Source organism: Zea mays, chromosome 7, assembly GCF_902167145.1.
Source record: "Zea mays cultivar B73 chromosome 7, Zm-B73-REFERENCE-NAM-5.0, whole genome shotgun sequence".
Lineage (NCBI taxonomy): Eukaryota > Viridiplantae > Streptophyta > Magnoliopsida > Poales > Poaceae > Zea > Zea mays.
In genome coordinates, this window is record NC_050102.1 from 77,562,956 (window position 1) to 77,589,308 (window position 26,353).

Here is a 26,353-nt window from a genome sequence, read left to right on the forward strand (position 1 = left end):
ATTCTGCATAGCATCACATCATACATCATGTCGCATCAATGACACGAAACGGATACAAAGTTGATCTTCGGAGAATGCTTCGTAAAAATGAAAATGTGCTAAGGCACAAAATAAGATTTGAGAAATACAACTTCATCAGCCCTGTTACAAAAGGAGATATCCCTTGTTTACAAAGCTTGGATATTTTTACGAAGCATGAATCTTTTTCTTCACGACGCATGAAAAGAAGGGAAGGTATTTTTTCGCTGAAGGCTCAAAAACGGTATGTATCTAAGTTTCGTGCATCGTAAAGAAATATAATATAATAATTTACATATCCGATCTAAAGTTACACACATCAAATGTTACAGCTTCGTTGCAATAAAAGCACAATGTTTATTCTATTGTCTCTTACATCGACCATTTAAAAATGTCTTTACAATAAGTGCTAGTCTTCTTTCAAGATTTTCTCCGCAACTTCATTGAGCAATTTATTGACGACTTCGTCAACAATAGATTCGGCCATATTAATAATCTCTAGTGCTTCCTTCGTTTCTGGATCGGCCAGGGGATCGAACGGTTCTGGCAGCAGAGATAATTCAGTTGAAGAAGGAAAAAATTAATTAGTCTGAAGCCATAAAAACAAATGTCGAAGCTAAAGGCCACGAAATAATACCTATACGTTTTCACGCTCTGCAGCTTCTTCAGCCTGTTTTGCTTCTACTCGGGCGTCATGAATGTCTTTTTCACTTTTCTTCATAATTTCGTGAGCCATCTCTCGGCCACCATTTACCTAGATGTCATTGTAAAATTTCCCACCCATTAAACTTGCTTCAGCTGAGGGATCCTTTGTATTATCCACAGAGAAGGCAGCTTCGGCCTGGGCCAGGGTCTTGATATGGTTGCATCCCGCCTTCTTCAGGATGGCTGAAATTCCCCGCGCACCGGAAAACGCGCAAACATCCCCACGATCACTTAAAATCTCTTCAAAGGCTTCGGCCTCTCCACTTATCCACTCAATAACGCCTTCGGGGTTGCCTCGTATGAAGTTTTATTCGGAAGAGTAGGCGCCCACGTTAGCGAAGCTAGTCTTTATTTTCTTCACGCAGTCCAAGGATTTTTCAAAGCACCTTTCCTTGGATGTGCGAAGTTCTTCAACGTTTTTCTCTAAATGATTTTTCCAATATTCGCTGATTTCTCGGTTAGCCTCTACGAGTGCGCATTTTTCTTTAACTTCGGCCAGCTGCCTTCGCAGGTCTTCAATTTCAGTTTTTGAGCTTCGGACTGGGCTTTGAAGCTAGCTTCGTCTTCTTTGACTTTGTTAACCAGAGAAAATAGGATTTTGTCTTTTTCGATACCTTCGTTTCTTAGTTCAATTACCTCTGAACGAAGGTTGTTCAGGGCCATTGTATAGCCTTCATCCTCCATATTTTTCTGTGCCCTAAGGGCATTACTAAGAATCAAGCCCTGCGAGAGGAGGAAAGAATAAGTATGACAAATAAAATACTTCATCTTTTGAATTTAGAGTTAGTTTTTATACCTTTATGCTATTGTATGCTAGGCTGTCAGCATGTTCGTCCTTCGATAATATCGAAAGACCGTCTTCTAGCTTCGGGAATTCGATGCTTTTACCTATCTCTTGGCAAACGGATATTTCTTTGTTATACGGGAGACAGTACAAAAAATCTTCTTCGCCACTGCCATTGAACACTAGCGCCCCCTTCGAATACTTCAATTTTTGGGCATAATGTTGCGCTTCCAACATTTCTTCTGGGATAATACCTTCCCCGAAGCATGACGAATAATGTAGTCAATACTTTTATTCGGTGCTTCGGGACCAGGAACTTCGGTTTTTTCAGTTGCAATTTGCTCTGTTGATTTTTCTGTCGGGTCAGCACGCTCCATCTCGGTGGGCACTGAAGGCCCAGCTTCGGTCTCAGCCTGAATTGTTGCAGCTTCAACTTCTGCTTGCTTCGTTTCAGCTTTGGGCTATGCCTTGGGAGTTTCGGCAATTTTTCTTGTAGGAGCAGGACTCATGGTTTTTGTTGTTTCTAACACAAACATCTAGCACATTCGCCATCCTTCTCCTCTTAGGAGTTGCGGCATAACTCTTTTGTGCCTTCAGCACTGTTGCCTCTACTGAAGGGCTCAAAATCTCTGGCATATTCACTATTTCTTCAATTTTTGGATTTTCAGCCTTGTCAACCTTCATTTCAACCAGCTTGACTGAAGGTAACTTCGGCATTATAGTTGTCTCTTCAGTCCTCTGAGCAGGAGGAACAGTTTCTTTTATGGCAGCCGAAGAGGCCCCTTCGCCAAATTCAGGAATCACGGTCGGTTCAATGTAACGCGACCGGTGAGTTAAAACCTTCATCTTTTTGCCCTTCGGCTCAGCTGTGATGGCCGAAGCGGCAACCTTTCCAGAAGCAGCAATTTTTCTTTTTACCCCCTGTCCCCGCAGCGGGTAGCAGTAGTCGGGGTATACGAAGCCGATGGCGTCAAAAACTCTGTTCAGTCTTTTCTTTCCCCGACCTCCGAAGGCTACGGACAGTGCATTATCTTCCATCTTGGAATATGCTCCAAGCAGTTCGCACTTGTAGCCTCGATACACTTTAGCCAGTCATCATTTGGTTCATGAAACTTATCTCCGAACCTGAAGGTATACTTCAGTCGGACCAAAGCACCTTCGCTAGAGTCAGTAATGGTCTCCTTCGGCATTTCCTAGCTGTCTACAAGTGGCCATACCCTGAAGGCTATATGTTCTTGAATTAAATCTCTTGTTCTAATAAAGGAGCAAATAGTGCTGAAGGTCCTCTGACATGCTTCAACTGTCTCATCAATTTCTATCTTCGGCCTTCAGAGGCCGAAGCGGGACCAAATGGGGCACATGATGACTTCCTTAATGTCTTCCCTCGCTTTCAAATCATTCTTCACATAAAACCATTCTTCCATCCAAGCTCCGGGCCATCTCTTCCGAAATGTTGGCACCAGGTGGCTTGCGTTAGGGTGAGCGATAAATCCATAACAACCGAAGTTGTTGGTACTGTTCTTTACCCATGGCCTTCGTCTCATATAGAAGTTCGTGCGTACTGCAGAAGCACTTTGCGCTTGGCTCTAGCCCTTGACTCCTTACTGCCCAGACAAAAATTCACATCCTTATTATAGCTTCGGGGGTAATCTAATGGAGGAAGATCTGGTAGGTTTTCAACACTTCAACTACAAACTTGCTCAAAGGGAACCGAAGCCCAGCCTTGAAGAAGCTTTGGTAAATAACAACTTCGTTTTCTTTAGGGGCAGGGACGTTGTTGTCTCCACCGGCCCTCACAATAGACATACTGAAAGTACCTTCCTCTCATGTTTTCAAGATGACTTTGTTTGATGGTCGATTTTCCGAAGATTGAATGACTTGGCCTCCAGGGCCGATCCTCAGAATCTTCGTCCCCACTTTCCACATCATAGCTATCGCTGTCACCTGTATCTTCAGATAAGCCTTCCAGTATCCCTTTAGTAATTTTCTCTGTGTTTGTTTTTGCCATCGACTCAACAAATCCAGCAATATAAGGATCCACAACCTTCTTCTCCTCAAACAGCTTCGCCTCTTCAGTCAGCTTCGTCTCCGCAGCAACCTTCTTTTCCAGAGACATTTTTCTCCAGGCATGGTGAAAACGTGTCTTTTGAACCTAAGCTCAGAGAGCTTGAAAATCCAGCAAGCTCTAGTGAGCAAGAGCTACAAAATTGAGAAAATAATGCAAATGGCACAAGCAACGTATCAATTGCAGCTGGTGTGAGTTCTTATTTATACGCCCAGCGCGCTGCAAAAGTGGAGGGTCCCATCTGTCATTGTTTATTGCTATTCTAGCAAAGGGAAGGTGTTTTCTCGGACCTTCGGCTTAAGGCCTTCATCCATGTCACAGTCTGAATTCGTTATCTTAAAAAATTAATACTGCGAGGGGCTACTGTTGGGGGTCTTCGTCTTTCGAAGGTCCTCAAAAACATGATTTAACAATGCTTTCCAAGTGTAACACGTGAACAGGTACCTTCGGACTTGGGCCAAAACCATATACGATGTGAAAAGTGTGACCGAGATGAAGACTGATACTGCTCCGAAGCTACGCGCAAGGGAGCTTCGGCACAACGGCGGAAAAAAGGAACCAACTTAAAGAGGAAAAGGTTATCTAGTCCCCGTTGGATTGTCCATAAGACAATAGAAAGTATGAAGGGCATGAATGTAAATTTACACAGGCTGTGCCCTGTGCCTATAAATAGATGAACAATACCCTCGTACTGTTCATGCTAACTTGTATTCATTTTGTGCGTCACGCTTGGACTTTTACCTTCTGCCGAACCGAAGGTACAAATGTAATTCAATATTGTTTCTGTCTATTCATGTTAATATAAAAAGGGTATATTAATAATATCATATGATTATTCATATTATCTCTTATATGTTTCATATGCTTCTTCTTTCATTAACACATGTTGTGATGATGAAGGTAAGTCCTTCATAACCTTCGTCCGAAGATCATTACATCCTAAGGGAAATAATGCTTCAAAGGACGAAGAACCTTTAACCATTAACATTTGTGTTGCCTTGTTCTTAATTCATAGCATTTGAGAACAAGTGACCAACACTTCCTTAATAAAATTTTGGACCCCAGGTGATTGAATAACAAGACCCTCCTTTGATTCAACACTAGGTATGCAATGCTTCTCAACAAAAGTCTTTCTCATGAAAGTATGTGATGCACCAAAATAAAAAAGGATGACGACAGTATGATTGGCAACGGAAAATGTACCCATCATCATAGGCTCTCCATCCGGGGTGGTAGCCACTTGAGTATAGTAGACTCGCCTAGTTTTTCTTGTATTTTTACCTGCCTGATTGCTTGCCACATTTCCCTTGCCTTGAGATGTGCTCCCAGAAGTCTATTGGAAATTAGATTTATTTTGCTTTGGATAGGGACAGTCCTTGATGAAGTGTCCAGACTTCCCACAGTTAAAGCAGCGGTTAAATGAACTGGGTAAGGCGGGGAAACGAGTACCACGGGCACTCGACTGATTGTGTTGAGCAGGGGCAGGAGTGGGATGGATGAAAACTGGTTGTTTGAAAGGATAGGCGGGTGGACTAGGAAAAGAGCAATTTGGGTTAAAAGGACGAATCACCAACCTCAAACCGCTTCTCGGATCCTTCAGAGGATCCTTCGCCCCCTTCACACCCATATCTCTTTGTCTTTCCCTGCCCCGAATTCTTGGCTTCCACCGAAAGCGTTGTGCTCACGGCCCTGCTATAAGTGAGATCTAGGCAAGTGGCCATCTTTCGATGTAGTCGATCATTTAGACCTCTCATGAAGCAATTCTTCTTTTTCAGGTCCGTGTCAACTTGCTCTAACATGGAAATGGGAAGATATCAGTATGGATTTCATTGTGGGATTGCCCAAGACCGCTAAATGATTTGACTCTATCTGAGTCATAATTGACCGGCATACAAAGACAACCCATTTTCTGCCAGTCAAAACATATTACCTGGGCATTACCTATGCTCAGATATAGGTGGCTTGTATTCTCAGTTTGCATGGAGTTCCTAAGACGATAGTGTCGGACTGGGGACTGCAATTTGTATCCAAGTTTTGGGAGGAATTGCACAAATCCTTGGGTACTAACTTGCTCCACAGTTTGGCCTACCATCCTCAGACGAGTGGACAAATTGAGAGGGTAAATCAAATACTTGAAGATATGCTACGAGCATGTGTCCTGGAATTTCCGCAGAAATGGGATGATTGTCTGCCATTGGCAGAATTTTCTTATAATAATAGTTAGAGAAAGTATTAAGATGGCACCATTTGAAGCTTTGTATGGACGACGATGTAGAACACCCTTAAACTGGTCAGAACCCGGAGAACAGTGGTTTTTCAGGCCTGATTTGGTTAAAGAAACAGAAGAAAAAGTCCAACGAATAAGACATAACCTGAAAGAAGCTCAAGCTCGGAAGAAAAACTATGCGGATAAACGACGTCGACCATTGGGTTTTCAAGCCGGTGATCAAGTATACCTGAAAGTATCTTCGATGAAGGGTGTTAGCCAGTTCAGGGTAAAAAGGAAAATTGGCACCCCGATATATTGGCTTGTTCCCCATTCTTGACCGATGTGGGCCAGTGGCGTACAGACATCAACTGCCCAAATCATTTTCTACGGTGCATAATGTGTTCCATGTATCTCAGTTAAAGAAATGCCTTCGGATTCCTTACCGAATCATAGATGTAGTGGATGTTACTTTGGAACCAGATTTGACTTATTCAAAGCATCCCATTTGAGTTCTGGATCAGAAGGACAGAATCACTCGAAAGAGGACTCTCAAGTTTTATAAGGTATAGTGGAACCAACACACTGAAGAAGCTACTTGGGAGACTCGATAATTCTTAGAGAAGAATTTTCCTAAGTTTTTAGCTTCTTGTAATCTATAAGATTTTATTGTAAAGTTGGAACAAACCCCACACCACCCCTGCTCTGTAAGAGAAATAAGGAAATGAAGTTGTGACGCGTTTCCTTTTCCATTACTTACCCAAGGACCTTAAATCTCGGGACGAGATTCTTTTATGGGGGAAGGATGTAACACCCCTGGTGTTACAAGAACTAAAACTTGGGCATGCCATCCTATGCATTGACATGTCATTATGTTTGTACACCTGGAATGCATCCATTAGGCTAAAACATCAAAACAAGTTGTGATGTGATGACTTGAAGTGCTTCTTAACCCTAGAATAGGGTACTTAACCAATGGATAGGGGTATGTGGGTGTGTGTGATACCAAATTGAGTGTTATCTCAAAAGTTAGTGGAAGTGTTCATAAGAGACTAAACTTGATGGATTTGAGTGGCACACAAACCCTAGAACACTCAAAACCCTAATAAGAGCTCTGGAAACCCTAATTTGTGCCCTATAAGGTGATTTCAATTTCTATACACTTTTGGACCAAAATGCATATATCAAAGTGGTAGAGTATAAAAAACTAAAAAACTTTGTACATTGGAAGATTTTCAAGTGATGTGGAACAAATTGGAGCTAATTGCAAAAAGTCCCAAGGGCACCATGTGGCTTAAACTATGAAAATAAGTGACATTAGGTCAGGTTTATGCCCTTGTATCTCTTAATCCATGGAGATTTTGCCCTAAGTCATTACAACAAAATGGTAAAGCTATGTTAGTAGTTCAATTTTGATTAAGTGACTAAGTCTTGGAATTGTATGGAAATTGGAGAAAAATGGATCTAAAGTCGGGCTGTCAGTCACCACTAAAGACTGAAATTTGACTGACAGTGAACCCTAATGAACTTTGGAGCCAATTTGAGCTTGATCAAGTGAGCAAATGACCATGGTTCCTATGATCAAATTGAAGCTGGTATATAGATAAATAACTTTGATGTAATCCGGGCAGTAGCTCATCACATATAAATTAAAGAAAAACACCCTTAAAGATGCTTTGTCAGAATGACTGAAGAAGATCCTGATGGTACAGTAGTGAAAAGATATTCAGGTTCAGTGAACGTCGCTGCCGGTAAACTCGCGTGGTGATTCACGCCGGCCATCGCGATTCGTGTGCTCTAGTGCGCGGATAAAGGCTGGCTGTAAAAGATCTCGTGTGGGGGATGAACTTGGGGCACTGTTACTGCTCAGTCGTCGTACCCACTTGCCGGCGACGTGGCCGAGCGGCCATCACCGAGGTGGACGCCGTTCTTCGTGATTGCGCCATGTCGTGACCCTTTCACCACGTAGTTATGACCGTGGCAAGCTTAGAATTACCATCCTCGAGCCATTGTATCAGTGAGCGCCACGATAGTTGCTCCGGTGACTCCTCCTATCACAGCGATCCCTTCTCCATTCAAATTCATCCTACTCGCGGTCGCGCTCTATAAATTGAGTGTTCGGCCTGCTTCGCTAACTTGTTACGAACTCAGAGCACCACTCCTCGCCCCCGATTAGCCACCGTAGCCCGCGAATTCGGTACTTCCCCCAAATCGATCAAATTCACCGCCGTTGGCATCTCGCCGTGGCCAGCCATCCACAGGTTGATTCACGTTTCTATGATTCGGGTTCTAGCATCCTTAGGGTCTACTGTTGCTCGTAGACTCGATTAATTGAACTAGACAGCGCTGGATCGTCGAGAACACCTCGGTCAGTCCTCGGGTTTCGTCGTCGTCGTGGGCAAGAGAACTCTGGGTCAGATTAGCTCGATTAGAACATGTCCTAGGCTCGCCTGGGATCAGGGATACTAGTCCGATGCTCGGTTTAGGCAGTCATCGCCGTTTGGGGCAAGTCCCAGCGAGAAGATAGCAGGCGGGCGAGCGCGCTGTCGTCAGGATTGTGGTTGGTAAAGAAACAGAAGTAGAGGGGCTTTTATGTAACTGTTAGTGAAACAGATGAATAGTGTTTAGGGGCTCTTTACCAGTTTTTCAAAAGGACAAGGACCTCTGCGCAAAGCTGCCAGAGCGGGCGTGCGCACGTTTCTCCTATCGTGGGCTGGTTTGGGCCAGATTTGGCCCAACACTATTCATAAGTTTTTCCTTTTTTACTGCCGGCCTTGGAAATTTGTAGAAAATAATAGAAAAACGGTAAAATTGTGATACTAATTTTGCTAGACTCCTAAAATCATCTAGTATTTAATAAAAATAGTTCCAAGATTTTTATTCCAAACCTAGAATTATGTAGCCTTTCAAGGTGTTTAAACCAAGCTCTTTAGAATTTTAGAAATAATTTAGTAGCTCCAAAAATGGTAAAACTTTTTTGGTAAGCTTAGTTTGATGATTAAAGACCTTGTGTGATGTTTGAAATGATTTGGACATTATTTGGTCCCAAACCCAATAAACTAGCCTCCTAGGGTTTGATTGCCTAATACTGATAGAATACTAACTTAGGAAACCCTAGTAATTAGTGTGTACCGTGAAGGAAAGTTGTATTCAAGATACAACTTAGTATGTTTCTATTATGTAATTGCATATTCATAGCATCACATAAGCATTCATGTATCTGTACTGTTATGTATTGAAAACGAGGAAGAGACTGTTGTTGAAGAAGAAGTTGTCCCTCAAGTTGAGAAACCTCCAGTCGAGAATAACTTCTACTTCGACATCTGTGGAATAGACCCAGAACCTCCTGCAACACAAGGCAAGCCCCGATGCATTTACTCCATTCCTTGTTGTTTTAAACTCTTTATCACTTGAGATGATGCATTAGGTGATAGGAGTTGTGTGCTAAACAGTTGCTACATTTCCTTCCTTGGAAGCTGATTACCATTCCTTGTTACCTGATTTGCTTAAAGTTTTCTGATGCTTAGCTTTGCTTTAGAAAATAAAATCTTTTGTTTTAAACAAAAAGGTGATGCTTCATATGGGATGGGAAGTTTTACAAAGAAAAGACTTATGATGGTGAATCCATCATGGTCGTGATTGGTTCAACATCTGAAAAGATGTACCTCTGTCAGGTACCAAACTTTGGGGTGTAAATGATAAATATGAGACCGGGCGGGTGACTTGCATGAGAAGGAAGTCTCGGTGTAGTGTCTCCGTCTGAATCGATTACGGACCGAACCGATGTAGGCTTGATGATCGAGGACCTTTTAACTGGCCACATGCCTTGTCATGGGTAAGCTTTTCCTCGGTCGGACCAATACCAGAAAGGCCACCACACAATGGGAGTGGAGAGATGGCGAGAGTAGCGTGTACCCTCTATGGCAAGAGGCTGTACGGTGGTGTATCTATGCTCTCGGTTGGCGTGAACCCAATCTAGTCTTGAGAAACCTGGTAGCGAGTTGACATATGCAAGGGTTAAGTGCTACATATATCATGTGGTTGGAGATCCCTAGCTACGTATTTATCGAGTCGGATCGCCGTTACTTCTCGGACATGAAGACTTGGTCACTGACTTACACGTAGCAATCCAGTGAACTAAAGGGTCGATAAAAGACGGCTAGCATAGGCCAAGTGCCTGATCTAGGATAGAAAGAACTCTAGATGCAGGTGACTACTTAACCTGATAATAAAAATGGATTTTTAAGGATCCACTTATAGTAAGCTTTTCTACAAAAAGAGTCTTTGAATCTTGTTAAACTTTACCTTGATTCCTAGAGGCCAGCATATCCTTAAAAGTCTTTTTCCTTTGACGGGTAAGACTTGCGAAAGTACACTCTGTACTCAGGGTTTTCGAACCCATGTTGTTGTAGGTGATGAAACAACAGAGTTTTGCTGTTTCTACTCTAAGGTGGTGCCAAAGCAGGAGGAAGATCACTAGTTTGTTTCTGGGAGGGTGTTTTGCCTCGCAGTTATGTAATAATAAGTGCTGCACTCGAACACCCTTTATGTAATAAATACTCTCTCTATATTTGGTATGAATGTGTCACACCCGGGTTTCGGGGGCACCAAGACCCGAGTGCGAAATAATCACCAGGTGTGCTAGGACCAAGTCTCACACATATGATGAATCATGGTACAGAAATGAATGTCACATCTTTACTATATAATAGGAGTTCTATACAGAATAAATGAATAATTACATCATAAGGAGACAACGATCCAGCAACTTAAAGTTGTCTGGGAGACGACGGTCTAGACCTCTCATGAACTCATCACAGCATCCTCCATGCGCCTCATCCTGTGGTACCTCTCCTTGACCTGTGGGGGGTGTGAGACAGCAAGAGTGAGCTCACATATGTTCATCGCTCAACAAGTTGTGGGGAATAATATGGATGAACTCGCCAAAGGTGAGAGCTCATGTGAAGTGTAAGGCTTACCAAAGAGGATGGTTAGAGCTGAGCATTGGTTTTAAAGTTGGTTAAAATTTTATTAGCAATTACTAAGTATAAGTAAATACCAACCCAATTAAGTAGTAGACCAAAATGATAACGACACCAGCGATGCAATGCATATGACAAATTGAATTTAGTTCCATAAATTAATCATGTGAGTGTCCGAGCTGCTCATGACCATGAGCACGGCTGATATACCAGTTTTACACTCTATAGAGGTTGCACATCTTTACCCACAAGTCATGTTACCCATCCGCCAAGGGATCACGACTTCCCATACTCCTCTACCGAGGAGGCGAGGCAGGGTAACACTACGAGGCCTTTACAAAGATCCACTAGCTTCAGAAAACCCACTACAGTTCTAGGAAGCTCCAATGCAGGGACCCCTCCCCTGACCGCCATCGTAGCAAAATCAACCCAAGGGCCTCCCTACACTGACCACTCCCCTACTGCCCTTGCCCCTTTTGGGTAAGGTAGTCCTCCACTAGTTTTCCTAATTAGTCAGCCAAGGGTGTCCCATACCACCCTTGTGGTAGCACTGTTTTCCCGGGTGGTTCTCCATGTTCCAATTAACATAATGATCTTATCATGAACAGTAAATAACAAACTGATAATAAAAGTGTGATCATGAATAATGTATATCTCTATACCCAAAACCGCATAAAGCAATAGCAGGTACTACCCAAAAATTCAGTGGTAAACAAGGTATAAAGATAGTCAAACTAGGGTAACCTATTGGGTGACCTCACTGCTAAACGTAGCAATATAAACAAACATGGTATAGGTAAAATTAACATCACACCAAACATAAGAACAAAATGCGTAAGAATATTGTATGTGTCACTACGAGATCGTGGGATCGAAAACCACCAAGATCGGAGTTATGGTTACAGAGTTATGATTTATGGAAGATCTATGTGATTTAAATATTAAAATATATTATAAATTGATTAGTGTATATCATATGAGAGAATATTCTAAAATAATTAAATCAACCTTAATCTTAATTATAACTTGAATAGAGATATATTTTTGTCACACTATAATTATGGATATATTAACTTTGTTTAGAAGGTTTAATCTACTAAGCATGTGTTAAGCAAATTAGTTATCTGTTTTTGAAGGTATGTTATATGATCAAATAATATTACTAGAGTGTAGAGAACATTTTTACGAAGATTATGCAATTTGAACGGACTAAAACGGGGTTAATACACAAAAGCTATGGGCTAATGAGTTTTAGGGTATTTTAAGGTTTATTTTGCAATAAAAGCGAATTCCAGGGCCCCAATTACAAATATCAGGGAGCCCGATGTAAAGATTCCCAACGGACGAGGATGGCAGGTTAATTGAGGAGGAACACAGGGTCTCTTATGCAAGATCTCCAGCCGAAGGGGTATGGGCGAATGGTGGCCGCACGATCAGAGATCAAGGGTCCAGATCGACTTAACGAAATCGTTTTCCCTTGCTCTAATCTTCATCGTCCGATCAGATATCAACGGTTCTAACTTACTCGCCCAAAACTATCCGAACTTATAATCTCGTCCGTTTGATTCGGATCGATGACGAGGAGCCTTTCTTCCTCTCCCAAGCTGACCGGACACGGCGTACAGAAACCCCGCGATGGTGGAGCTCACCGGCGTACATACGGCCGGCAAATCAGAGCCTTAAAACCGAATCAGACGAAGCTATGCGAAGAGGATGGAAAAACAGAGCTAGTCAGCGGTTCATTACCTCGGTTCTTTCAGTTAAGCCTTCTGCCCACGGTGAGGTGCGGGTCTGTGGACTAGCGTTGATGCCAGCGAGAAATCATCGATGGTCTAATACCCCCCGATTGCCAATTGATGACTCATATGGCTTCAACACACTCCGATGATACACCTAGAGCGCCGAATCGGAGTTAAGCGCCGACGACAACGTAATTTGCCCGCGGCGGCCCAATGCTCTCCACTGCCGGTGATGGGTCACGAGGCACGACGCTGGCTTTCATAGGCCAAGGTAAGCACCGGTATTTATACACAGGAAAAGTCTCAACAGTTGCAACGATTCCCGGTTTTCCCCCATGATTTGCGGTATCAGTTCCCCTGGCGACCGCGCGCGGAGAAGATCGTGACGCCCAATTCAGCTCGGAATCCAGGTAGAAGGTGACTCCCGACAACATGGGCCCATGCGGCGGCGGCACGAGCAGAGAGGGGAACACGCCAAGTGGCTGAGTGGGTGGGTCCATGAGTCAGTGCGTGGACACAGCGGGCGAAGCAGCGTGCGCGCGAAGTCGCTGACGGGCCCGGCCCATGTGCCAGCGAGACGATGCTTACACATAGAGACCGTCGACCGGGGCACACAGGTCAGCGCATGGCATATAGAGCCTGCCCAGTGGGGCCCACGCATGCGCGGAGGGGGAGGAGAAATGCGCCAAGATATTGGGAATTTGGCCCAAATACAGGTTTGGTTTTTTTTCTGTTTTTTTTTCTCTCTTTTCTTTCCTATTTCAAGTCCCAAATTCAATTATTCAAACTTAAGTTTAAATTCCTGTTTAAATTTTCTGATTTCCAAATGCCTAATACCATCCTAATTGGAACATAAACTATATTGTTTACAATTGTATTTTTCTTTCTTTATTTAATTCTAGCAATTAATAGATGATTTTATTACAAATTTCTTTTCTCATTTTATATTCTAATTTATAACTTGAGGTCGAATCTAAATTTGATATTTTTTATAAAAGGAATCACCCAAACTTATTAGCAAGAAATCAACCTTTCTTTATCTATTTGTTGGTCACTCAACTGATTTAATACCCCTTGTTGATTATAAATAGGAAGGGTCCTCATGAAGTTTCAAGGGTTTCAACAACTCTCCTAACATCATCATAAATATATTTATTTATTTTATATCTATATATATTTTTTCTTATACCAATTTTGGGCTTTACAGAATGTAAATTATATTATTGTAATCCTTCCGCTTATTCTCTTCTCCGATTATGTCTTTGTGATGTGTGAAGCGCTCTTGGGCGATATGATAAAGATACAGATAACCGAACTTGACGAGTGATTATGCGCATGAAAGTCGCCTAGAGAGAGGGGGGTGAATAGGCGGAAACTGAAATTTACAAACTTTAAGCACAACTACAAGCCGGGGTTAGCGTTAGTTAAAGTCGCCTAGAGGGGGGTGAATAGGGCGAATCTGAAATTTATAAACTTAAGCACAACTACAAGCCGGGTTAGCGTTAGAAATATAAACGAGTCCGAGAGAGAGAGTGCAAAACAAATCGCGGGCAAATAAAGAGCGAGACACGATGATTTGTTTTACCGAGGTTCGGTTCTTGCAAACCTACTCCCCGTTGAGGTGGTCACAAAGACTTGGTCTCTTTCAACCCTTTCCCTCTCTCAAACGGTCACTTAGACCGAGTGAGCTTCTCTTATCAATCAAACGGAACACGAAGTTCCTGCAAGGACCACCACACAATTGATGTCTCTTGCCTTGGTTACAATTGAGTTTGATCACAAGAAGAATGAGAAAGAAAAGAAGCGATCCAAGCGCAAGAGCTCAAATGAACACAAATATCACTCTCTCACTAGCCACTATTGATTTGAGTTGTCTTTGGACTTGGGAGAGGATTTGATCTCTTTGGAGTGTCTAGAATTGAATGTTATAGCTCTTGTAATGTGTTGAAGGTGGAAAACTTGGATGCCATTGAATGTGGGGTGGTTGGGGTATTTATAGCCCTAACCACCAAAATGTGGTCGTTGGAAGGCTGTTGTCGCATGGCGCACCAGACAGTCCGGTGCGCCACCGGACACTGTCCGGTGCGCCAGCCACGTTAGCCAGCCGTTGGGGTTCGACCGTTGGAGCTCTGACAGGTGGGACCTCTGGGCTATCCGGTGGTGCACCAGACAGGTCCTGTAGACTGTCCGGTGCGCCAACTGCGCGTCCTCTATCCTCTGCGCGCGCAAGCGCGCATTAAATGCGTTGCAGTCGACCGTTGCGCGCGAAGTAGCTGTTGCTCCGCTGGCACACCAGACAGTCCGGTGAATTATAGCGGAGCGCCCTCTGATTTTCCCGAAGGTGAGGAGTTCAGCTTCAAGTGCCTTGGTGCACCGGACAGTCCGGTGCGCCAGACCAGGGTGCCTTTGGGTTGTCTTTTGCTCTCTTTGTTTGAACCCTTTCTTGGTCTTTTTATTGGCTTATTGTAAACATTTGGCACCTGTAGAACTTATAGACTAGAGCAAACTAGTTAGTCCAATTATTTGTGTTGGGCAATTCAACCACCAAAATCAATTAGGAAAAAGGTGTAAGCCTAATTCCCTTTCAATCTCCCCCTTTTTGGTGATTGATGCCAACACAAACCAAAGCAAATATAGAAGTGCATAATTGAACTAGTTTGTAAAATGTAAGTGCAAAGGTTACTTAGAATTGAACCAATAAATTCTCATAAGATATGCATGGATTGTTTCTTTATATTTTTAACATTTTGGACCACTCTTGCACCACATGTTTTGTTTTTGCAAATTCTTTTGTAAATTCTTTTCAAAGTTCTTTTGCAAATAGTCAAAGGTAAATGAATAAGATTTAGAGAAGTATTTTCAAGATTTGAAATTTTCTCCTCCTGTTTCAAATGCTTTTCCTTTGACTAAACAAAACTCCCCCTCAATAAAATCTCCTCTTTGTGTTCAAGAGGGTTTTAGATATTAGTTTTTGAAGAGGATGTTCTAATTTGAAATTCTATCAAAAATAAGATACCAATTGAAAAAATTCATCATTTCAAAACCTTTTCTTAACTTCAATTTTGAAAATTGGTGGTGGTGCGGTCCTTTTGCTTTGGGCTAATACTTTCTCCCCCTTTGGCATGAATCGCCAAAAACGGATACTTGAGTGAAATATAAGCCCTTTGTAACTACTTTCTCCCCTTAGGCAAATAAAATATGAGTGAAGATTATACCAAAGTTGGAGAGTTGCTCGGAGCGATGGCGAAGGGTGAGTGATTTGATGGAGTGGAGTGGAAGCCTTTGTCTTCGCTGAAGACTCCAAATCCCTTTCAATCTATGACTTGGTTTGGAATTCACTTGAAAACACATTAGTCATATATAAAAGATATACGATCAAAGGTATATTAATGAGCTATGTGTGCAAAACATCAAAAGAAATTCCTAGAATCAAGAATATTTAGCTCATGCCTAAGTTTGTTAAAGGTTTGTTCATCTAGTGGCTTGTTAAAGATATCGGCTAATTGTTCCTTGGTGTTAATATATGCAATCTCGATATCCCCCTTTTGTTGGTGATCCCTAAGAAAATGATACCGAATGACTATGTGTTTAGTGCGGCTATGCTCAACGGGATTATCCGCCATGCAGATTCACTCTCATTATCACATAGAAGAGGAACTTTGGTTAATTTGTAACCATAGTCCCTAAGGGTTTGCCTCATCCAAAGCAATTGCGTGCAACAATGGCCTGCAGCAATATACTCGGCTTCGACGGTAGAAAGAGCTACGGAATTTTGCTTCTTTGAAGCCCAAGACACCAGAGACCTTCCCAAGAACTGGCAAGTCCTCGATGTGCTCTTTCTATTAATTTTACACCCTGCCCAATCGGGCATCCGAATAACCAATTAAATCAAATGTGGATCCCCGAGGGTACCAAAGCCCAAACTTAGGAGTATGAACTAAATATCTCAAGATTCGTTTTACGGCCGTAAGGTGAGCTTCCTTAGGGTCGGCTTGGAATCTTGCACACATGCATACAGAAAGCATTATGTCTGGTCGAGATGCACATAAATAGAGTAAAGAACCTATCATCGACCGATATACCTTTTGATCGACGAATTTACCTCCCATGTCGAGGTCAAGATGCCCATTGGTTCCCATGGGTGTCTTGATGGGCTTGGCATCCTTCATCCCAAACTTGTTTAGAATGTCTTGAATATACTTCGTTTGGCTAATGAAGGTGCCCTCTTGGAGTTGCTTCACTTGAAATCCTAAGAAGTACTTCAACTCCCCCATCATTGACATCTCGAATTTCTGTGTCATGATCCTACTAAATTCCTCACATGTAGATTCATTAGTAGACCCAAATATAATATCATCAACATAAATTTGGCATACAAACAAATCATTGTCAAGAGTTTTAGTAAATAAAGTAGGATCGTCCTTTCCGACTTTGAAGCCATTAGTGACAAGGAAATCTCTTAGGCATTCATACCATGCTCTTGGGGCTTGCTTGAGCCCATAAAGCGCCTTAGAGAGTTTATACACATGGTTAGGATACTCACTATCTTCAAAGCCGGGAGGTTGCTCAACATAGACCTCTTCCTTGATTGGTCCATTGAGGAAGGCACTTTTCACGTCCATTTGATAAAGCTTAAAGCCATGGTAAGTAGCATAGGCAAGTAATATACGAATTGATTCTAGCCTAGCTACAGGTGCATAGGTTTCACCGAAATCCAAACCTTCGACTTGTGAATACCCCTTGGCCACAAGTCGGGCTTTGTTCCTTGTCACCACACCATGCTCATCTTGCTTGTTGCGGAAGACCCACTTGGTTTCTACAACATTTTGATTAGGACGTGGAACTAAATGCCATACCTCATTCCTTGTGAAATTGTTGAGCTCCTCTTGCATCGCCACCACCCAATCAGAATCTTGAAGTGCTTCCTCTATCCTGGTTGGCTCAATAGAGGAAACAAAAGAGTAATGTTCACAGAAATGAGCAACACGAGATCGAGTAGTTACCCCCTTTTGAATATCACCGAGGATGGTGTTCATAGGGTGATCTCGTTGGATTGCTTGGTGGACTCTTGGGTGTGGCGGCCTTGGAACTTGTTCATCTTCCTCATCTTGATCATGGGCATCCCCCCTTGATCATTGCTCTCCTCTTGAGGTGGCTCAACTTCTTGATCTTCTCCTTCATCATTTTGGGCCTTATCCTCATCTTGAGTTGGTGGAGATGCTTGTGTGGAGGAAGACAGTTGATCTTGTGCTTGTGGTGGCTCTTCGGATTCCTTAGGGCACACATCCCCAATGGACATGTTCCTTAGCGCGACGTATGGAGCCTCTTCATTACCTATCTCATCAAGATCAACTTGCTCTACTTGATAGCCGTTAGTCTCATCAAACACAATGTCACAAGAAACTTCAACTAGTCCAGAGGACTTGTTAAAGACTCTATATGCCCTTGTGTTTGAATCATATCCTAGTAAAAAGCCTTCTACAGCCTTAGGAGCAAATTTGGATTTTCTACCTCTTTTAACAAGAATAAAGCATTTGCTACCAAAGACTCTAAAATATGAAACATTGGGCTTTTTACTGGTTAGGAGTTCGTATGATGTCTTCTTTAGGATTCGATGTAGATATAACCGGTTGATGGCGTAGCTAGCGGTGTTGACTGCCTCGGCCCAAAACTGATCCGAAGTCTTGTACTCATCAAGCATGGTTCTTGCCATGTCCAATAGAGTTCTATTCTTCCTCTCCACTACACCATTTTGTTGTGGGGTGTAGGGAGAAGAGAACTCATGCTTGATGCCCTTCTCCTCAAAGAAGCCTTCGATTTGAGAGTTCTTGAACTCCGTCCCGTTGTCGCTTCTTATTTTCTTGATCCTTAAGCCGAACTCGTTTTGAGCCCGTCTCAAGAATCCCTTTAAGGTTTCTTGGGTATGAGATTTTTCCTGCAAAAAGAACAACCAAGTGAAGCGATAATAATCATCCACAATAACTAGACAGTACTTACTCCCGCCGATGCTTATGTAAGCTATCGGGCCGAATAGGTCCATGTGTAGGAGCTCGAGTGGCCTGTCAGTCGTCATGATGTTCTTATGTGGATGATAAACACCAACTTGCTTTCCTGCCTGACATGCGCTATAAATCCTGTCTTTCTCAAAATGAACATCTGTTAGTCCCAAAATGTGTTCTCCCTTTAGGAGCTTGTGAAGATTCTTCATTCCAACATGTGCTAGTCGGCGATGCCAGAGCCAGCCCATGTTAGTCTTAGCAATTAAGCAAGTGTCGAGTTCAGCTCTATCAAAATCTACTAAGTATAGCTGACCCTCTAACACTCCCTTAAATGCTATTGAATCATCACATCTTCTAAAGACAGTAACACCTACATATGTAAAAAGACAGTTGTAGCCTATTTTACATAATTGCGAAACTGAAAGCAAGTTGTAATCTAAAGAGTCTACAAGAAAAACATTTGAAATGGAATGGTCAGGTGATATAGCTATTTTACCCAGTCCTTTGACCAAACCTTGATTCCCATCCCCGAATGTGATAGCTCGTTGGGGATCTTGGTTTTTCTCGTAGAAGGAGAACATCTTCTTCTCCCCTGTCATGTGGTTTGTGCACCCGCTATCGGTGATCCAACTTGAGCCCCCGGATGCATAAACCTACAAAACAAGTTTAGTTCTTGATTTTAGGTACCCAAATGGTTTTGGGTACTTTGACATTAGATACAAGAACTTTGGGTACCCAAACACAAGTCTTTGACCCCTTGTGTTTGCCCCCAACATACTTGGCAACTACCTTGCCGGATTTGTTAGTTAAAACATAAGATGCATCAAAAATTTTAAATGAAATTTTAGAATCATTTGATGCAATAGGAGTTTTCTTCTTAAGCAATTTTGCATGGGTTGATTGACTAGAATTAGATGTCTCACCCTTATACATAAAAGCATGATTAGGGCCAGAGTGAGACTTCCTAGAATGAATTCTCCTAATTTTTCTCTCGGGATAACCGTCAGGGTACAAAATGTAACCCTCGTTATCCTGAGGCATGGGAGCCTTGCCCTTAACAAAGTTAGACAATCTTTTAGGAGGGGCATTAAGTTTGACATTGTCCCCCTTTTGGAAGCCAATGCCATCCTTGATGCCAGGGCGTCTCCCACTATAGAGCATGCTTCTAGCAAATTTAAAATTTTCATTTTCTAAGTCATGCTCATTGATCTTAGCATTAAGGTGAGCTATGTGATCGTTTTGTTTCTTAATTAAAGCTAGGTGATCATGAATAGCATCAACATTAATATCTCTACATCTAGTGCAAATGGAAACATGCCCAACGGTAGATGTAGAGGGTTTGCAAGATTTTAGTTCAACAATCTTAGCATGTAAAATGTCATTCTCACTTCTAAGATTGGAAATTGTAACATTGCAAACATCTAAATCTTTAGCCTTAGCAATTAATTTTTCATTATCATTTCTAAGACTAGCAAGAGAGACATTCAATTCTTCAATCTTAGCAAGCAAATTAACATTATCATTTTTAAGATTGGGAATTGAAACATTACTAACATTAGAATCAACCTTAGCATTTAGTTTAGCATTTTCATTTCTAAGGTTAGCAATAATATCATTACAAGTGCTTAGCTCACTAGATAATTTTTCACATTTTTCTACTTCTAGAGCATAAGCATTTTTAACCTTAACATGCTTCTTATTTTCCTTAATTAGGAAGTCCTCTTGGGAGTCCAAGAGTTCATCCTTCTCATGAATAGCACTAATTAGTTCATTTAATTTTTCTTTTTATTGCATGTTTAGGTTGGCAAAAAGGGTACGCAAATTATCCTCCTCATCACTAGAATTATCTTCATCACTAGAGGATGCATATTTAGTGGAGGATTTTGATTTTACCTTCTTCTTTTTGCCGTCCTTTGCCATGAGGCACTTGTGGCCGACGTTGGGGAAGAGGAGTCCCTTGGTGACGGCGATGTTGGCGGCGTCCTCGTCGGAGGAGGAGTCGGAGGAGCTCTCCTCGGAGTCCCACTCGTGGCACACATGGGCATCGCCACCCCTCTTCTTGTGGTACCTCTTCTTTTCTCTCCTCTTGCCCTTCTTGTCGTCGCCCCTATCACTATCACTAGATAACGAACATTTAGCAATGAAATGACCGGGCTTACCACACTTGTAGCAAACTTTCTTGGAGCGGGGCTTGTAATCCTTCCCCCTCCTTTGCTTGAGGATTTGGTGGAAGCTCTTGATGATGAGCGCCATCTCCTCATTGTCGATCTTAGAGGCGTCGATGGGTTGTCTACTTGATGTAGACTCCTCTTTCTTCTCCTCCGTCGCCTTGAATGCGACCGGTTGTGCTTCGGGCGTGGAGGGGCCATCTAGCTCGATGTTTTTCTTTGAGCCTTTGATCATCAACTCAAAGCTCACAAAATTTCCTATTACTTCCTCAGGTGTATATCTAGGATTTCCTCGAATTAATTGAACTTGCGTAGGGTTAAGGAAAACAAGGGATCTTAGAATAACCTTGACCATTTCATTGTCATCCCATTTGGTGCTCCCGAGGTTGCGCACTTGGTTCACCAAGGTCTTCAAGCGGTTGTACATGGCTTGAGGGTCCTCGCCTTGGTTGAGTCGGAACCGACCGAGCTCCCCCTCGATCGTCTCCCGCTTGGTGATTTTGGTCACCTCATCTCCTTCGTGCGCGGTCTTGAGTACGTCCCAAATCTCCTTGGTGCTTTTTAACCCTTGCACCTTGTTATTCTCCTCTCGACTTAGAGAGGCGAGGAGTATAGTGGTGGCTTGGGAGTTGAAGTGCCGGATTTGGGTGACCTCATCCGAATCATAGTCTTCATCCCCCGGTGATGGTACCTGTACTCCAATCTCAACAACATCCCAAATGCTAGTGTGGAGTGAGGTTAGATGATGCCTCATTTTATCACTCCACATATTATAATCTTCACCATCAAACATAGGTGGTATGCCTAATTGGACGGAAAGTAAAGGAGTACGTTTGGAAATACGAGGGTAACGTAGGGGAATCTTACTAAACTTCTTGCGCTCATGGCGCTTAGAAGTTACGGACGGCGTGTCGGAGCCGGAGGTGGATGACGACGAAGAGTCGGTCTCGTAGTAGACCACCTTCCTCATCTTCTTCTTCATGCCACCGCTCCGACCCGACTTGTTGTGTGAAGGGGATCCCTTCATCTTGTTGGCGGACTCCCCGGATGGAGCCTTCCCATGGCTTGTGGCGGGCTTCTCGCCGGTCCCGGTCTCCCTCTTGGCGGATGCTCCCGACATCACTTCGAGCGGTTAGGCTCTAATGAAGCACCAGGCTCCGATACCAATTGAAAGTCGCCTAGAGGGGGGTGAATAGGGCGAATCTGAAATTTATAAACTTAAGCACAACTACAAGCCAGGTTAGCGTTAGAAATATAAACGAGTCCGAGAGAGAGGGTGCAAAACAAATCGCGGGCAAATAAAGAGCAAGACACGATGATTTGTTTTACCGAGGTTCGGTTCTTGCAAACCTACTCCCCGTTGAGGTGGTCACAAAGACCGGGTCTCTTTCAACCCTTTCCCTCTCTCAAACGGTCACTTAGACCGAGTGAGCTTATCTTCTCAATCAAACGGAACACGAAGTTCCCGCAAGGACCACCACACAATTGATGTCTCTTGCCTTGGTTACAATTGAGTTTGATCACAAGAAGAATGAGAAAGAAAAGAAGCGATCCAAGCGCAAGAGCTCAAATGAACACAAATAACACTCTCTCACTAGCCACTATTGATTTGAGTTGTCTTTGGACTTGGGAGAGGATTTGATCTCTTTGGAGTGTCTAGAATTGAATGCTATAACTCTTGTAATGTGTTGAAGGTGGAAAACTTGGATGCCATTGAATGTGGGGTGGTTGGGGTATTTATAGCCCCAACCACCAAAATGTGGCCGTTGGAAGGCTGCTGTCGCATGGCGCACCGGACAGTCTGGTGCGCCACCGGACACTGTCGGGTGCGCCAGCCACGTCAGCCAGCCATTGGGTTCGACCGTTGGAGCTCTGACAGGTGGGACCTCTGGGCTGTCCGGTGGTGCACCGGACAGGTCCTGTAGACTGTCCGGTGCGCCAACTACGCGTCCTCTGTCCTCTGCGCCCGCAGGCGCACATTAAATGCGTTGCAGTCGACCGTTGCGCGCGAAGTAGCCGTTGCTCCGCTGGCACACCGGACAGTCCGGTGTGGCACCGGACACTGTCCGGTGCTTCACCGGACAGTCCGGTGAATTATAGCGGAGCGCCCTCTGATTTTCCCGAAGGTGAGGAGTTCAGCTTCAAGTGCCCTGGTGCACCGGACACTGTCCGGTGCGCCAGACCAGGGTGCTTTTTGGTTGCCTTTTGCTCTCTTTGTTTGAACCCTTTCTTGGTCTTTTTATTGGCTTATTGTGAACCTTTGGCACCTGTAGAACTTATAGACTAGAGAAAACTAGTTAGTCCAATTATTTGTGTTGGGCAATTCAACCACCAAAATCAATTAGGAAAATGGTGTAAGCCTAATTCCCTTTCATTTAGAAATAAAACCAAGTCCGAAAGAGAGGGTGAAAACAAATCAACCAAGAAATAAAGCAAGTGACATGGTGATTTGTTTTACCGAGGTTCGGTTCTTGCAAACCTAGTCCCCGTTGAGGTGGTCACTAAGACCGGGTCTTTTTCAACCCTTTCCCTCTCTCAAACGGTCACCTAGACCGAGTGAGCTTTCTCCTTAATCAAACGGGTCACTTAGACCCCTCACAAGGACCACCACAACTTGGTGTCTCTTGCTTTGGTTACAAGTTTCTTAAGAACAATAATGAGGAAGAAGAAAGTGATGCAAGAACAAGAGCTCAAAGAACACGAGCAAAAACTCTCTCTCTAGTCACTATTTGGTTGAACTGGATTTGAGACTTGGAGAGGCTTTGATTCTATTGAATTGTGTCTTGTATTTATTGCACTAGCTCTTGTATTGAATGAGATGTCTGAAAAACTTGGATGCTTGAAGTGGTGGTGGTTGGGGGGTATTTATAGCCCCAACCACCAAACCAACCGTTGGGGAGGCTGTCTGTCGATGGGCGCACCGGATAGTCCGGTGCGCCAGCCACGTCACCCAACCGTTAGGGTTCTGACGGTTTCGACCATTGGAGCTCTGACAACTTGGGGCACCGAACAGTCCGATGTCGCACCGGACAGGCACTGTTCACTGTCCGGTGCGGGCGCTGCTCTGACTCTACGTGAACTGTCCGCGCACTGTTCACGTTTGCAGGCGACCGTTGGAGTCGATCGTTGCGCTCCTTAGCCGTTGCTCCGCTGGCACACCGGACAGTCTGGTGACCCACCGGACAGTCCGATGAATCATAGTGGAGCGGCTCTCCAGAAACCCGAAGGTGAAGAGTTTGAGTCGATCGCCCCTGGTGCACCGGACACTGTCCGGTGACACACCGGACAGTCCGGTGCGCCAGACCAGGGTTCTCTTCGGTTTCCTTTGCTCCTTTATTTTGAACCCTAAATTTAATCTTTTTATTTGTTTGTGTTGAACCTTTAGCACCCGTAGAATATATAGTCTAAAGCAAACTAGTTAGTCCAATTATTTGTGTTGGGCATTTCAACCACCAAAATCATTTGGGAAAAGGTTTGACCCTATTTCCCTTTCAATCTCCCCCTTTTTGGTGATTGATGCCAACACAAACCAAAGCAAATATATAAGTGCAGAATTGAACTAGTTTGCATAGTGTAAGTGCAAAGATTGCTTGGAATTAAACCAATTTATACTTTCACTAGATATGCATGGATTGCTTTCTTATTCTTTTGACATTTTGGACCACGCTTGCACCACTTGTTTTGTTTTTGAAAAATCTTTTTGGAAAATCTTTTCAAAGTCCTTTTGCAAATAGTCAAAAGTATATGAATAAGATTGCAAGAAGCATTTTCGATATTTGAAATTTTCTCCCCTAGTTTCAAATGCTTTTCCTTTGACTTAAACAAAACTCCCCCTGAATGAAATTCTCCTCTTAGTGTTCAAGAGAGTTTTACCAATTGAAAGAAGATCAAATATTTTAGATACCAATTTGAAATATGTCTATTAAAAATTTTTATCATAAGATGCCAATTGAAAACTTCTTTAAGAACTTTGAAATTGGTGGTGGTGCGGTCCTTTTGCTTTGGGCTATATTTCTCCCCCTTTGGCATTAATTGCCAAAAACGGAATCTTTTTAGAGCCCCTTTTTACTTTCTCCCCAATGGTACAAATGAATATGAGTGAAGATTATACCAAAGTGGAGAGTGGTGCGAAGTGATGACGAAGTGTAGATAATACCGATAGAGTGGAGTGGAAGCCTTGTCTTCGCCGAGGACTCCATTTCCCTTTCAATCTATGACTTAGTAGAAATTCTCTTGAAAACACATTAGTCATAGGCATAAAAGAGATATGATCAAAGGTATATAAATGAGCTATATGTGCAAAGTGTCAATCAAAGTTCCGAGAATCAAGAATGTTTAGCTCATTCCTAAGTTTGGTAAAGGTTTTCTCATCTAAAGGTTTGGTAAAGATATCGACTAATTGTTCTTTTGTGCTAACATAAGCAATCTCGATATCCCCCCTTTCTTGGTGATCTCTCAAAAAGTGATACCGAATGGCTATGTGCTTAGTGCGGCTGTGTTCAACGGGATTATCCGCCATGCAAATTACACTCTCATTATCACAGAGGAGAGGGACTTTGCTCAATTTGTAGCCATAGTCCCTAAGGGTTTGCCTCATCCAAAGTAATTGTGCGCAACAATGGCCTGCGTCAATATACTCGGCTTCGGCGGTAGAAAGAGCTACTGAGTTTTGTTATATTGAAGCCCATGACACCAGGGATCTTCCAAAAAACTGACAAGTCCCTGATGTGCTCTTTCTATCAATTTTACACCTTGCCCAATCAGCATCTGAATAACCTATTAAATCAAAGGTGGATCCCTTGGGGTACCAAAGACCAAACTTAGGTGTATAAACAAAATATCTTATGATTCTATTCACGGTCCTAAGATGAACTTCCTTAGGATCGGCTTGTAACCTTGCACACATGCATACAGAAAGCATAATATCCAGTCGAGATGCACATAAATAGAGTAAAGATCCTATCATCGACCGGTATACCTTTTGGTCTACGGATTTACCTCCCGTGTCGAGGTCGAGATGCCCATTGGTTCCCATGGGTGTCTTGATGGGCTTGGCATCTTTCATTCCAAATTTGGTAAGTATATCTTGAATGTACTTGGTTTGGCTGATGAAGGTGCCCTCTTGGAGTTGCTTGACTTGAAATCCTAGAAAATACTTCAACTCCCCCATCATAGACATCTCGAATTTTTGAATCATTATCCTACTAAACTCTTCACAAGTAGATTTGTTAGTAGACCCAAATATGATGTCATCAACGTAAATTTGGCATACAAACAAATCATTTACAATAGTTTTAGTAAAGAGAGTAGGATCTGCTTTACCGACTTTGAAGCCATTAGTGATAAAGAAATCTCTTAGGCATTCATACCATACTCTTGGGGCTTGCTTGAGCCCATAAAGCGCCTCAGAAAGTTTATACACATGGTTAGGGTACTCACCATCTTCAAAGCCAGGAGATTGCTCAACATAGACCTCTTCCTTGATTGGTCCATTGAGGAAGGCACTCTTCACGTCCATTTGATAAAGCTTGAAGCCATGGTAAGTAGCATAGGAAAGTAATATGCGAATTGATTCAAGCCTAGCTACGGGTGCATAGGTTTCACCGAAATCCAAACCTTCGACTTGTGAATATCCTTTGGCTACAAGTCGGGCTTTGTTCCTTGTCACCACACCATGCTCATCTTGC

At 43.0% G+C, this 26,353-nt stretch overlaps 1 long non-coding RNA gene across 1 annotated transcript; it reads right to left on the reverse strand.

Moving 5' to 3' along the window:
* Window positions 1-10,460: 10,460 nt before the first annotated feature.
* LOC103632480 (uncharacterized) lies at window positions 10,461-13,150 on the reverse strand. The gene is made up of 2 exons (XR_555949.3): window positions 12,507-13,150; window positions 10,461-10,638 (listed from the first exon to the last, which is right to left on the reverse strand). It is a non-coding gene; the product is annotated as an uncharacterized lncRNA (long non-coding RNA).
* Between the last annotated feature and the right edge of the window lie 13,203 nt (window positions 13,151-26,353).